Source organism: Piliocolobus tephrosceles, chromosome 18 (genome assembly GCF_002776525.5).
Source record: "Piliocolobus tephrosceles isolate RC106 chromosome 18, ASM277652v3, whole genome shotgun sequence".
Classification (NCBI taxonomy): domain Eukaryota; kingdom Metazoa; phylum Chordata; class Mammalia; order Primates; family Cercopithecidae; genus Piliocolobus; species Piliocolobus tephrosceles.
The window spans coordinates 67,016,161-67,029,524 of NC_045451.1; the positions used below are offsets into that span (position 1 = coordinate 67,016,161).

A 13,364-nucleotide genomic window follows, 5' to 3' on the forward strand; every position below is an offset into this window, starting at 1 on the left:
GACATGTCTCAGTCTAATCCCTCCCCAAAAGGTTTGTTCTGCCCTCCTGCATCCATTTTGTGTTTCTCCTTGAACAAAGTCGACACACGTATTCATTTACCAAATCCTACAAGGTCTCAAGTTTCAGAAATGTTTTACCCATACTGTCAGAATAAGATAACCTATTTTAAAAGCTCAAGATTTCTTTGCAGTTTTCCCTCCCTCCTATGTCATCCAAGAATGGAGTATATAGTTAAAAACTGTGTTCATGAACTGCTTGGGCTCCTATTTGTTCTCTCTTCAGTAAAGTTACAATATCCATTTGAAATACAATTGAGTTCAAATTTGTTCAATTTGCTTTCAGTTCTTAATGATTTTTTAAATATGTAGAACATTAACATGCTTCCAAAAGTTAAAATTAGCAAAAGTTACTCAAAAATGTTATCTCTTCCTCCCACATTCTATCTACCACATTCCCTCACATCACCTCGTGGAGGTCACCAACTTCACTGTTTTCTGGTTTATGCGTCCGAAGCTTCTTTTTGTAAAGATAAGCAGTTATATGTAGGTTTTTCTTATTTCCCCTTCTTTCTCACACAAAAGGCAGCATACTATGCATGCTCGTTTGCACGTGGCATTTTGCATTACTGATGTCTCTTGGAAACCACTCCATGTCCATTCCCAACTGTTATGCACACTCTTTTTCACGGCTGCATTGTACTCCACTGTGTATAGGGACCACAGCTCATTCAACCTTCTTCTAGACTTGGATGAAAGCCTTTTTTTATATAAGCATGAAATAATTTTAAAACCTATGAATTGGCTTGTAAAATATCATTAAATTTTTCTTACATTCTGAGATCATTTTAGAAGCTTCTAAGGAAAAACTTAAAAGATGACAAACCCCAAAAGGAAATGGCAAGAATGAATGATTTCTCAGGAATATTTTATTTCTGCAAAAATAAATGTCATGTGTGTGTTTAACTAGCCCAGACTTCTTCTCACATCTACTATGTTTTCCAGCAGATTGTATTTAACAAGTTTTGTGTGACTACCTCCTGTTCGCTGCTTTGAAATTTCTCGGTTAACTTCAAAAGTGCCATACACATATACAAATACACATGCACACAACACTGACAAAATGCAAAGAAAAAGGTAGACCACAGGGAGAGAATATTACTAATGCTGACAGGAAACTTAAGAAGCCATAGAAACTGAAAGAACACTGTTCACGTTTTAACACAACTGAAACACTACAAAATGAGGGGTGGGGAGGAAAGAGTGTTATGTTGAGCAAACCACACCGTCTTATCACATGTAATTGATTAATTTGAGACATTGACAAAACTTCCCAGCCAGAAGTGAAGATGATCAGTGCTACTCGTCAGCCTTTCAAAATGGTTTCCCAATGGAACATTTGGGAGCTTTCTATAATGTTGCAAGTAACACTACATAGCTAAAACAGACTCAGCATATCTTGGAGGGTTTCAAATAAAAAAATAAAACGTTCATTTTAGCAATCTAAAAGGCAACATTTAGTGAGAAATATCGCTGCCTTTCATCAGTCTCTCTTCTCTGTTCAATGGTTTATTCATGACCTGACAGATTTTAAAATTTTTTTCCTTTTTAAAAATCTTGTATTTCAGGAATATAATTGATAGCTGTGCTTATAAGATTATATTTTCTGGTAAGAAAAGATAACTAGAATCACACGCTTAAAGCAAACAATAGGCCCATTAAATTCAGTCATAAAAAATCATAAGGTTCAGAGACCTGGAAAAACAGGCCAACTCAAGCCCAGAAAGGTGAATAAATTTTCTCTAGGATACACGACCAGTTTAGTAGCCGACTACAACTAAGGACCTGTGTCTTGTAAAACCTGCCAGCTGTGTGTTCCACATAAAGGGACAGAAGTGGCAACTAAACAGGCAAAACAAAACCTGGCTCGAGGCCAGGGAAGGCCCCAAGGACATTTCCAAAGAAACGCCCGTGCTCTTGAGTACAAAAGTTTGCTTCGTCATTTTCTTTTCCCAAACAGCCACAAAATAACATTTTCTCATATGAAATTGATTTATTTTGTCACTAATAAAGGAAAAGAAACATTATTCAAAGTTCCACACCTCTTGGCAAAAGCAGGGACAAATTATATACTATTATTTAAAATGCTTGTAAAATGAGCCGTAACATAAGAAAAGAAAAAAAAAAAAAAGAAACCGTCACCATGCCTAGGGAAACTGAAGACAAGCCACAGGCGAAATTCCTAAAAGCAATAATTATTACGTGTGCGCCATCCGCTCCACGTGATGAGAGCAAAGAGATGATGCTTTGTCATGATTATTTTGTGAATCACAATAGAACGGGGAAGGTCCGCAGCCATCAGTGCTAGCAGAGCATCAGCTAGGGGTATGTCACGGAAGTGTACTCAAGTGATAACTGAAAGATTCCATCTGAATGCCCTTTGATATTCTATTTTATTCATAGGCATGGGTAGGCAGTCAACAAGATTTTCCTCATTTTAATTCAGCATTGAGAGAGGTGGGGGAAAGTGGGCCTGCAATCAAATCCTGGCCACCGAGGCACACGTTTTAGCATGTTATACAAAGAACTGGGCATGGACCTCAGGCCACTGATTCCTAAACCTTCACACGATGGCTCTCAAAGGGAAAGATGTTCGCAGGTGGAATTTTATATGCAGATGACAAAAACAAAATTTCTTACTACACAAAAACCTTTACCGTGAACTCAGCAGCCTGCTCAAATGGTTTACCTCAGCAACATCTTCCACATCTAAAATTCTTCCAATGTGTCCCTCGGGGGACAAAATGTCACTATTTTCAGTTTGAAGGGTGAGATATCAGGGAGTCTTACATAGGTGAACTGTGATAGAAACAGCTTGACCACAGAGAATTTAACTCTTTCACAAAATTTGATGCCTTTCTTTACCCAATGGAAAAAAAAAATCATGTTATCAGTAATGTCAAAAACAATTCAAATGCTACAGAAGAGAACAAAAAGAAATATCTTCCAAGATGAATACAACCAAAGAGAAAGTTAGGAAGGCCCTTGCAGGCTCTGCTAAAGTAGGGAGACTCAACCTGTCAGGTTTGGAGTGTGAGAGTCTTGTCGACTCTGCATTTGATGAAGCAAAAGGAATCTGAGTTTATGTTTGGTCTGAATAAACAGCATGATTCACAACTGTGTGAGAAACCGCCAAGCACTTGCTGTTGTAGCCAGAAACCTAGAACGGTTAGATACAATCTTCTCAGTAACAGAAATGAAGAATATAAGATTGAGAAGGAATAGTTATAGAGTCTAAGCTGTCCTTTATCAAGCCATACATGGATGCCTTTTAACATTGCTCCAGATACTGTTTTAAGTACTTCCAAATATTAACACATTAAATCATCATAAAAACCCTACGCAGTAAGTGTTATTACACACATTTTACAGATGACATGCCCAAGGCCACAGTGTAAGTGTATCTGGCTTTCCTATTTGAGTGATTGGTCAGGATGCTAGAATATTACCGAAAGTTATAAGCATCACCATTCCCCTTGCTAATTAAAGACTTCATAATTTTTAACTTTTTATTTCATAATTATAAACACAATAAAGGTTTTCAATATCTAAAATTGTGGTTGAATATGTACCACCTGTGGCCATCAAGTCATCCCCAGCTGTCAAAAGTGTGAAAACAGTGCCATGGGGAGTCTATAAAAGGCACTCCTAAATGTGGGGATTTGATATAAATAAAGGTGGCCCTGCAGACTGCAGAGCAAAGAAGATGGCATCAGAACACATGACTACCAATTTGGAAAGAACAATTAAGGTAGATTCCCACCACAATATCATATACAAAAATACTTTTAGATGGATAGGAAATAGACATGACCATGGAATACAATGCAGCTGCTTAAAAAAAGCAAAACAGGCCGGGCACAGTGGCTCATGACTGCAATCCCAGCACTTTGGGAGGCCGAGGTGGGTGGATCACCTGAGATCAGGAGTTCAAGAAGAGCCTAGCCAACATGGCTAAACTCCGTCTCTACTGAAAATACAAAAAATTATTTTGTAATTTTTTACAAAATTACACCAGGCGTGGTGGTGGGCACCTGTAATCCCAGCTACCTAGGAGGCTGAGGCAGGAGAACTGCTTGAACTTGGGAGGTGGAGGTTGCAGTGAGCCAAGATCGTACCACTGCACTCCAACCTGGGTGATACAGCAAGACTCTGTCTCAAAAAAAAAAAAAAAAAGCAAGACACATCTCTGGATCTGCCGAGGCAGAATGACAACTACGATCACTATCAAGCAAGTGTTAGATAAGCATATGGTGTGTTGTCACTTTTTATTAAAAAAAAAAAAAAGCCAAACAGCTATTTATACAAACATGATTTACATATCTATATAACCACATAACTACATTATAGAGATCTGTAAAGATCTACATCAGATTATTGTGAGTGGTTCATCTAGAGAGGAGAGCACACAGAGAGACCCCTTTATTTTATATTCTTCTATCTTGTTAAAAATGTTAAATGGCATAGTAAGTCTTAAAAAATCAACACATACACATCATCAAGTGATGGTGATACTGAGTGAGGAGGCAGGATGCAGGCCGTGATAAGACTTGTATGTCCTGCTAAGAAACTTTTATTTCATTCTTAATTGATAAAGCACCAGCAAAAGACGCAAAAAATATTCTTGCATCTTATTACCAGCGCTGTGGGAAATTAATTAGAAAGGTGGCAAAACCAGAAGTAGAAGATGTTAAAAAGGCTTTAAGTATCTGCCAATAATTAAGAATCTGCCATATGCCATGTACAGTGTCTAAGTCAACTACATAAGCCTTAAAATAAAACCCCCTGCAGCCAGGTGCGGTGGCTCACACCTGTAATCCCAACACTTTGGGAGGCCAAGGTGGGCGGATCACAAGGTCGAGAGATCAAGACCATCCTGGCCAACATGGTGAAACCCTGTCTCTACAAAAAATACAAAAATTAGCTGGGTGTGGTGGCGTGTGCCTGTAATCCCAGCTACTTGGGAGGTTGAGGCAGAAGAATCGCTTGAGCCTGGGAAGTGGAGGTTGCAGTGAGCCAAGATCACGCCATTGCACTCCAGCCTGGCAACAGACCAAGACTCTGTCAACAAAACAAAACAAACAAACAGACAAACAAAAAACCCTATACTAGAACTATGACAATCCCCATTTCAAACATGAAGAAACTAAGGCTCACAGTTGTTCACAAGTTGCTCTGTTTGTACATTGGTCAGTACAAAACCTGGAATTCAAATTCAAACCCTGGCCTGTGCACTTAACTGCCAAGTTCTATTACATTTAGAAAGTTGCAACAGCCTTGACAAGTGATAATGAGGTCCTCAGCCGGTGCAAGCAGGGCTGGGAATGGGGGAAGTGGCCAGATTCAGTACCTACTTAGGGGTAAAATGGGCAGTACCTGATACCTGGCTGGAGGCAGAGGACAAGGGAGGCAGAGGATTTTAAGGTGGTGCCCACATTTCAGACTTGAAAGAAATTCTCAAATTTTCCATCATGCTAATTTTCACCTTGATAATGGCAACAATATCTATTCACACTTTCAAAGACTTCATGGGAAGCTCATGAACAACCCCAGGCTGCATCCTTCCAACTTTCTGTTGCATTGTAACAGCTCTAATGCCCTTCCAGGAATCTTGCAATAAGTCTTTTCATCATAAAAGTCTATTTACTGCAAGACAATGGAAGACTATGAGAGGTTACGGAGCTCCTTCCTTGCTTTTTCCTTGAGAGACTTTATGATTTTTATCTGAGTTAACAGTGGCACTTAATGAGAATGTTAGATTTTCTTCTGGCTTTCTTTAGTTTTAATCACAGAAAACAGAGAACTTAAAATATGATATACACTAATACACGCACACACATACACTCACCATACATACACATTTGCCTCTTTTTCTATTCTTGCTCAAACTACATCTTAATATAGCTGTTTTTAATAGTGGAGTCAGAGTGGGGTCATGATGTCTTCGGGCATTCTAGAATCCTCTTGAATGTTAAAAAGGCTTTAAGTATCTGCCAATAATTAAGAATCTTCCATGTGCCATGTACAGTGTCTAAGTCAACTACGTAAGCCTTAAAATAAAACCCCCTGGGGCCGGGTGCGGTGGCTCACACCTGTAATCCCAACACTTTGGGAGGCCAAGGTGGGCGGATCACAAGGTGCAATGAAATTTTGGGTGCAAATGAATATAGGCATTTCCCCAAGGATATTATTATTCCCTGAGGATACCCTAATTCCCTGAGGATATTATCAATAGCTTTCATTAGATGTTCAAAGAGGTCTAAGACCCAAAAACAGATTAAGAGCCACATGGCTACCCTTCAAGGGGATTTGTAATTAATCAATCCACTGACTAAATAATACACATTTGGAAGACTTCAGTAAGCAGAACACAGCAGTTCACTGCAGTTGTTCATCTTGGGGATACAGGCCAGGCAGCAAGGCATGCTTCAAATTCTGCTTTTTCAAAGTGACACCTTTTTTTTTTTTGCCATCTATTTGTTGGGCTGCTGGGGAAAATCATCACCTACATAATGAAACAGAACTTGCTACAAAGCTGCAGTTAAGATGGCAGTGAAGGATGGCCGATTGTGTATTTTTAAACTTTCATTTTAGATACTACTTCCTTGTTATTTTGAACATTTTTCATAGATTAATTCTGAACTTAGAATCCTAAACTGCTGCCAAGACTATAGCAAGAGGCATTCTACAAATAGAGAAACAGAATTCAGGGCTCAACAAAAATATACTTTAATAAGTTAAGGGAATGCATTTCTTATTGGCTTTTTGTGAATCCTTTCTGCTAGAATTTCAATTGCAAAATCCTCATCTCCCCAGAAGCTACGGATAGTAAGAAATTTGGCTGCACAATAAACATTTTAATGTGCATCCTAACCACTGACTGAATTACGGTCTCAGAAACAAAAACAAAGCACAGACCAGAGCAGGTAAAACACTACTAGATCTAGGCAACCTTAGACCAGCAAAGATCATTTATGAACAAAGAAAAAGGATGCACATCATACATAATACAGGACTGCATAGAAAGAACTTTTTAAACAACTTCTCAAATTGTTTGGTAATTCACTGTCCATCACCGAATTGATTCCACAAATCCTCTGAGTCTAGTGTCTAAAACGATAAACTCACATATTTTTTTCCCCAATGACTAAACTCTTCCCAGAGGAAACAGACAAGGTTACTTCTGATACATATTTCCTTTAACTAAACGAGAAGTCATGTCTACCCTTGATTCCAAATGCCACCATTTTCCTCTTTAATCTCTCCTCCTTCTGAAGAGCTCTGAACTTGACATTCAGCTTCCAGCTGGAACTGCAGATAAGCAGCCTGTTACAGGGGCTTCATACCCCTACCAGGAACTAAAAAGCAGTCCTGATCTGACTGTCTGGTTCCAGACTTCAGATCTGCTCTACTATTTCCCAGCACCCCTGGTACTTTCAATCACCATTTCAGAGACACAGATTCTAAATGTAGGAAAAGCATCTGAACCACATCAGGATGTATCTTCAATTCCACCCCAGAACTTAGACCTTTAGAAACTACGGGAAATGAACATGAATGGGAATTCTTTCTGCTCTTCAGAGCCCCAGCAATTAATCATCTTAAATGACTTCATGTCACGAGGCCACACTCTATTTTTAAAATACAGTTCCTTCTTTGGTCTCGATATGCCTTGTGATGTAAACTCCAAACAAACATCTCAATATAGTGCACACAGTATTCTTTCAAAAAATGCTTTTCTCCCCCCTGGGAATACTGTTAAATACCAATGAAGTTACCTTAAAACCGGAGGCAACAAAATACATACAAAAGGCAAAAAAAAAATAATAATAAACAGGTAGACAAACAAACAGTTTAGGCAATTAAAAAGAGGATATAGACTCAGGCTATAATTAGGTTCCAAGCATATCAGAATGCATAAAGTATTTTACTGCATTTTATAAAAGTACTAAAAAGCCAGACGTGGTCATCATTTGGCTTACGATTAATATTTAAAGTATTAAGAAGCATCTATATTAAAATACTGATAGTGTCCTCAGTGACTGTCAAGTAATTTGGAAGCATGTTCACAGCACAAAAACTTGGTATCTGACTAAACTCTTTTGGCTGGAAAGGTTCTGGGTATCTCAAAGTTTCACAAAGAGTTTTCACAAATAGGAATTTCCACAGAACCATCTTCCTGCACCTGCAGGGCTAAATACAAATTCAGACTATCAAAAACAAAATGCACATGTACACATCTTTCAGATTCTATTTATGTATAGGTATAGATAGAAAAAATCCATTTTTAAAATATAATTCAGGCATAGGTGAAGAACTTACATTTGGGATACGGTGAATTCCCTTTACTTACACTTCAAGTAAGGAAGACAGAGAGAGAATAGGAATGTGTTCAAATAAGGCTGTCTCATTTCTAGGACAATTAGGAGGTTAAACCAGGAAGGTGCCTCTGTTCCTCCAATAATCCCCAGCTCCTCCCAAAAACGAATGCAACCCTATCATCCTGCAGAAGGCTGGAAGTTCCTTTTCAGGACGTAAAGCATTTCTTTCTGAAATCATACTAGATTATAATAACCATGAAGAGGGGAAGGAGGTAGAGCAGGACAAGAAAGTCGGGGGAGGTAGGAATGCCACGACTGTGCCTTGTTTAGAGAGAAAGGGGATGAAATGAGGAACCGCTTCTGTTTTCATCATGATTAAAGTTGGTGAGTCATCAGGCAGGAGAGAGGAGGCTGGGAACAGCGTGACCCACTAAGGATTCTGCTCCAAGGACAGCGGGTTTCCCGCTGGGCACCCACTCTTAAGTGCAGATTGGGAGACTGAGACAGGAACACCTGCCGCGGGCAGGCCAGGCTGGAAGGATAGAGGACTGTGGTCCAACCGAGGCAATTCTGGCAAGGAGGCACGGACACGGTCTGCTGAGGCCAGGCTGGGCTAGTGTTCTGAACAAACCAGAGGTCGGGGGTCGGAGCACACAGGGCTGCCAAGAAGGGCTGAGAAAAGGCAGTGGGAAAAGCAAGGTCCGAGAAAAAGAGTGATTTTAAGAACCGCCTGTATTTAAGAAAGTCATCTATATGCCAGACACTGCAGTATGCTGGACACGTGACATACACGATGTGGAATTCTTCAGGAAAATCCCTGAGAAGTAGGTGATATTATCCGCTGTTTTCAGTTAAATCAACTAAGAGTCAGGGAGGTGCCTCCACACAGTGGGGGGAAGCAATGAAGGGCTCACTGAGGCAGCGCAGGTAAAAGCGCCAGCGAACAATAGGAAACTCTCCTGGGAACCAGAGGGCAGAGGGGAACTAACACAAGAAGAAAGAAACCCAAGTCAGGCTTGTGATCCAGGAGATCACAATTTCACCGAGAGACAAAATACACCCACACGTAACCACACAGAATGGCACGAAAAGCAGCCAGACGTGTTAAGTACACAACTGATAAACAGAGGAACCACAATTCACAAAGATCCCTCCGGCAAGGCGTGCAGGCAAGGTGAAAGGTGGGGCCAGCCTGGACAGAGAAATATCGCTTAAGGAACTGCTATAAAAATGCGTCTGGAAAAAATCCAGCGTGCACCGTGAATGAAGGCAGTAGTGCTGCGGAGTGAGAGTAGCAATAGAATAATTATGAGGGAAAGATGGAGCAGATTAGATTGCCAAATGTACACAGAGCGGAGAGGAGAGGGCGGAACAAGCTGGCTGCAGGGGAACCGAGCACAGGGTCCTTCACAGGGACACAGAGCCCCGGGAGCTGGCTCCACTGAGGGGGCCTGAAAGGTCTGGAGGTACTGAGGTCAGGAGGAGGCGCGAAGACCAGGAGAAGGACCCGGAGGGGGCGCAGGGGCTGGGTTGCCACTCAGTGGGATGGCAGTTAAGGAACTGGATGAACTGACCCAAAGGTCAGGCTGCGGAGGCTGGAGGTGGGAAAGAAAGGTTAGAAAAATCCAGAAAGAGAAAATTCAGTCTAAAATTTCAAGAAGCCAGTCCCAGTCTGGACTAAGGAGATGAGTTAGGCAGGAAAATGCAGAACCCGGGGGCACTACTTTTTCATAAAGATGGAACAGACTTAAGCGTATTTGCATTCTAAAAGGAAAGGTTCTTTTTTATATTATTTTTTATTTATTTATTTATTTTATTTTATTTTATTTTGAGACGGTATTTTATTTTATTTTATTTTATTTTGAGACGGAGTTTCGCTTTTGTTGCCCAGGCTGGAGTTCAGTGGCAAGATCTCGGCTCACCACCTCCACCTCCCGGGTTCAAGCACTTCTCCTGCCTCAGCCTCCGGAGCAGCTGGGATTACAGGCATGCACCACCACGCCCAGCTAATTTTGTGTTTTTAGTAGCGACGGGGTTCCTCCATGTTGGTTAGGCTGGTCTCAAACTCCCGACCTCAGGTGATCCGCCCACCTGGGCCTCCCAAAGTGCTGAGATTACAGGCGTGAGCCACTTCGCCTGGTTCTAAAAGGAAATGTTCAAAAGAGAAGAAACGGCAACTTACAGACAGGCCATGAGATAACTGATGGAGTAAGATCTCTAGAAAGGCAGGAATGGAAAGGATGCAGAGCACAGGTGCAGTATGGCCACTTTAAGGATATTGATTCTTCCCACCCATGAGCATGGAATGTTTTCCATTTGTTTATGTCATCTGTGATTTCTTTTAGCCATGTTTCCTAGTTCTCCTTGAAAAGATCTTTCACCTTCTTGGTTAAATGTATTCCTAGATATTTTTCTGTGTGTGTGCCTATTGTAATTGGGATTGTGTTCTTGATTTTCCCTCAGCCTGAACATTATTGGTGTACAGAAATGCTACTGACTATATCCTAAAACTTTACTAAAGTCATTTATCAGTCCCAGGAGCCTTTTGGCAGAGTCTTTAGGGTTTTCTAAGCATAGAATTACGTTTTATTTTCAACATTTCAGCGTCAAAAGCTGAAGGGTTCCATCTCAGCTGGCTGACCTGAACAACATTATAATAACATTTACACAATGAAAATGAACATTAATAGTCAAAAGCACAATGTCAATATAAAATTGAATTGAATCTGATGTTCCTTCTTGGAAAGCTGACATGAATCAACTGCCTTTTTGATTATATTGAAAACTATTTTCAATTATAGACAATGCTTATTTCATCTGAAAATATAAATTCAAGTTAGAGTAACACTGTGATCTTGATCACAAGTCTCTTCTTTAGTTATTAGGCCAAATTGGACGTAATAATTGGTGAGCTCAATTCTCCTCCTCATTCAGGGTTGAATGAGGTCTCATCTCACACATGGAATGCCCAATAAATTCATTACTTGTGCATTCCATGTGCAATTGCATGGGATTGTTGCATATCGTATCCCAATTAGCCGGCAAGACCCTAAGACACCATGTCATACGTTCTTTAGTGTTTTGGCCAGACTTACATGGCATTTGCACATATGGAGTCTTAAACACGTGAGCAGCTTGAGTGTTAGATTATGACTGGAGAGAAAGGCAGTCCAACATATCAAACACGTCTGTTTTCTCACACACTAATGCTTTCCTGTTACTTTCAGAGACGACAAACATTAGACTTCAAAAGCTTGAGGAAGTCCTTAGCCAAAGAATCATCAAAAGGCGCATTACCTGCTCACCACCCACCTCCCTCAACAGAGTCTCTCTGACTGTCTCCACCGTCCCAGGGGGCCCAGTCCTGTCTGTACGTCCCACAACATTGCGCCCATCCCACTTACTGCCTTCCAGCACCTCTTCTGTCATCTCTCTGTAAAGTCAAGGGGGAAAGCTACACGACCCAGAGCGTATGATTACACCGTTCCCAATACCATCATGAGGATTTATTTCAGGAACAGGAATCCCACGTATGCCCTTTTGGCCTTTTTTTAGTTAACACCAGGTCATGAGGGAAAATCTGAGGGAGAAATTCTCAGTCCTGCAGGTGTTCTTGCACTGGCTGATGGGGATTAAAGGATCTTAGAGGAGAAGCTCTGAGAATAACGTTACTACACTGACGGGCTGAAATGTGGGGCAACACAGGAGCTGGACAGAGAATCTAGCACTTGGCTGCCCTCAGTCAAAACTTTCCTTGCTCTGATAGTTAGTCCACACTTCACCTCTAACACCCAAATATCTGATTTAATCCTGGCAGTGGAGGGGGTGTAAAACAGGACCGTTGCCCTAGTACCCTGATCCGAGGACATGGCACAGGTGTGACTCCTTAGCCACAACAGCCATTGGGGCGCAAACCTCACCTACGTTCTTTGGCTCAACCTCAAATCCTGGACCTTGACCCCGCTACCTCTGCCCTTGCGTGTCACAGCGCCTAACAGTTCTCAGGCAGCTCCTGTTTCGGCCCACTCTGTTCTACCCTCCCAACCTGCAGTGGGCCCGTGGCAAGGGCAGGGAGGGGCGGGGGGCAAGGGGAAGGTGACTGTGAGCTACGCCGAACTGCCCTGGTCCAAGCCAACCACCTTCAAAGATCTTTACACTCAGAAGCGAGAAGAGTTTCCCTAGAAGTCACTCAAAAGCAACTGATCATCTGAGCACGCTCAACACAGCAGGCACTGCCAGGATACATGAAGGAAAATCCCGTACCTTACTGAGCTTGCACCTCTGGATGGAAGAAACCCCCTAAGTCTTATCAGGTGAAAGCAACGTGGGGAAACATGGACCTGACTCCTAGACAGAAAATGCACGGTTCTTAAACCTTCTATGGTAGTGGGCCTCAAACCTGCACAAAGAATGCAGGAGGTCTCAAGCTACACATTTCCAGGCCCAGCTCCTGAGGGTCTGATTTAGTAGGTCTCAGGAAGACCCACGCTGTGCTCTCCAAAGCTCACAAAAGTAGATGGTGCGAAGGCTGGGTTAAGAACACTGCTCTAGATGTTCTCATTTTCCATGGTATGACCTTCACAGTGTTTGTTAGTGAAGCATACCACCTAGACAACAAAAGGACATGCATCATTTCTTGAACGTGAGGGGTCTGCACTTGGTTTCCCTTTCTTTGCATCTTCGTTGTACCTCTTCTTCCCTGTTCCATGTCATGTTCAGGATTCCAAATGCTGGCCCTTTCACACACTAACAAATACTAGATGTAACTCAACAGATGTCATGAAAAGTAAACCAAATAAAAAGCTGTAGCTTCCTGCTGTAAAGAAATGGGCTGGGCATGGTGGCTTACACCTGTAATCTCCAGCACTTTGGGAGGCCGAGGAAGGGGAATCATGAGGTCAGGAGATCGAGACCATCTTGGCCAGCACAGTGAAACCCTATCTCTACTAAAAGTACAAAAATTAGCTGGGTGTGGCAGCATGGGCC

The 13,364-nt window shown here is 41.6% G+C and overlaps 1 protein-coding gene across 2 annotated transcripts in view; it reads right to left on the reverse strand.

Moving 5' to 3' along the window:
- Positions 1–13,364, reverse strand: part of L3MBTL4 (L3MBTL histone methyl-lysine binding protein 4) — a 417,980-nt gene that overhangs the window by 284,981 nt on the left and 119,635 nt on the right. The gene's annotated exons all lie outside the window — the stretch shown is intronic.